The sequence below is a fragment of the Sprattus sprattus genome, assembly GCF_963457725.1.
Source record: "Sprattus sprattus genome assembly, chromosome: 19".
Taxonomy (NCBI): Eukaryota; Metazoa; Chordata; class Actinopteri; order Clupeiformes; family Clupeidae; genus Sprattus; species Sprattus sprattus.
Window position 1 is genome coordinate 13635992 of NC_137917.1, and position 2797 is coordinate 13638788.

The following is a 2797-nucleotide window of genomic DNA, read 5'->3' on the forward strand; positions in this document are numbered from 1 at the left end:
GCAAGCCCAAGCATAATACACAATTAGCCTTTCTATGTGGAAGGAAATGCTTCTTTCATGGCAATTTTGGCACGCTTTAATGTATTGTTAACATTATGAACACACACATACAATCACACAGGGTTGGTTTGGTAATTTCATGGCCATTGACATGAGCAAACACACACACACACATCTTTAAACGGTAAATATAAATCCAGGGTCACAGGTCAAAATGGCAATCTCCAGCAGTGATAGCACAAGCTAACAATAAAGTGTGTGTGTGCGTGCGTGTAAGTGCTTTTCTTACATTTGTGTGTGTGTGTGTGTGTGTGTGCGCATGTATGCCAGAGCTGGGGTGTGTGCAAGCAAGCATGTCTGCACGAAAGAGGTTGACCATGAACAAGCAAATGGGTGCGTGAATGTAAATCAGAGACTGATCTGTAAATCAGGCCCTCCTGGGAGGACTCCCAGACACCGGAGCGGTCACTTGTCAGTGTAATGCCACATTCCCGACACGGATGGAGCCGATTACGTGAAGCAGGGGGCCACTGCCGGAAGGCTGAGCATGAAGCCGATGCAAGCAGGATTGGAATTGTGTGATTCACGTTACGTGTGTGAAATACTGAAACGCATCAGTGGAGACAGAAGCCATAATTACGCCCAGGGAATTGAACAGACACAGAGATATATTGAGGATCCCTCTGTGCCTTCTTTTGGTACTCACAGATTTGTTTTGTTCTCCTCTGGAGTCCCTCATCCCATCTCTGCATCTTTCTCTCTCCCTCTCTCACACACACACACACACACTCCTGTCTCTGCTGCTCTTTGTCTTGGCTGTCATGGTGACATATGCTGACTTCACATGAGTTCCCTCTCTACCCAGGGCCAGCTTCCCGCCGGGTGCATTTTGTTCTAGATGCTGTGTTGCCATGGGAGAACGGGTTGTAATTTGGCCATGACGTTGCCATAGCGATCAGGTGATGCTGTGTGTGTGAGAGTGTTGCCATGGAGAAAGATGGAATCTGTGGTGGGTGGGTGGGTGGAGGGCAAGCCTTGGCATTAGTGTTAAATGGGATATTGGCGCAGGTGGGGGGGGGGGGGAATAGTAAGTGGAGGGTGAGGAGTGCTCGAAGTGAGAGGTCACACGGGGTCAAATGTAGTCAGGGCAGATTGAGCCAGATGTCCTCCTGTGAACAAGCAAACCACCTGCAGGAAACCCATATGGTCAGCTGGGAATCATATGCTCCACACACACTTCATCTGTGTGTTCCTGCACACACTTAAGCAAGCGCATGTTAGAAGTATGTATTTAGAAAAACAAGCACTCATTTGGTAAAATACAATTTTAATGTTTGAGCAATCCTCTAGACAAAAACAAATCTATAAAGGTTCTTATTCAATAGAGATGGGAACTGGTTTACAAAGGCAAATCAACATGAATATTGAAAACAATACTGATAAATTATACAAAGTACAAACAAATGTATATGTATATATATATATAAATGGAATACACATTCCAAAGATCATAACAAGAGCAAGATGGAGATGTGGATCCTTACATTCATAACATATATAATTCCCTTTAAAAAAATACACCAGCATAGGATATCGCAAGAGGAGTGGCATTAAAGATTTTTTTGGCACAGCCGACCAACTTCTGACCATCAAGCCATAAATACACATAACTTTTGTCAACAATAAAAAAACAAGACTTTACTAAATGAAATAATAACATAACATGATGTTGATTAACCACAGAATAATGAGGTTTTCTATGACAGCAAAAAAAAGAAATGGTTTATAATTGTCAAACTGAATGAAACAGATTGATGAGTGGACATAGCTAGCGCCTCAGTGCCATTAATCAACAGCAGACACTGCAGAGACGGCCAGGTCACCCACTGACACCCTGCGGAGAGTACTGCAACCTGAACACCACACACTCCTCTGATGACCCTCTAAGACACACTCCGCGCACACACACACACACACACACACACACACACACACACACACACGCACAAGCACTCCACACACACACGCACTCCACACACACACACGCAAACACACGCACACACTCCAAACACAAACGCACGCACGCACACACAGGCACACACTCAATGCTGTCCCAGGTAGGAGCGTACTCTGGTAGTGATGTTTCCCCGTGAGATCCTATCACCAGGGATCTCTACTAACACGTATAACACTTTAACAAATGCAGTTTGCATATAGCAGCAGGAGAAGTTGGCTGAAAGAGGTCTTTATACTGATACACTCTCTCTCACACACACACACACTCTCTCTCTCTCTCTCTCTTACACAAACACACACACACACACACACACACACAAACACATTTAACACAAGCTGTCCTGTGATCATAATGTATCTGCGTGGCAGTGCTGGACTATCGGCCAATGGCTTCTTGTGTCTGCGTTGTTACGGTTAGGCAGCCTATGATGTGATGCTTACTCCCAAGCATCCACAACCTGAGACAATGCCATACATGAGGCTCTAGGTAGACAATCTTAGGAGGACAGCAGAGACAATATCCCTGTGTTGGAGTGTATACACTTGTACTCACACACACACACACACACACACACACACAAAATCATAGAATTGCATTCCATTTTTTCACACACACACACATACACACACACACACACACACACACACACACACACAGACACAAAATTGTATTCCACTCTCTCACACATACTCACAGACACACAGACACACAGACACACACACACACACACACACACTTGCATTTCACTCTCAATACATTCTCTCAAACACACAGACAGAC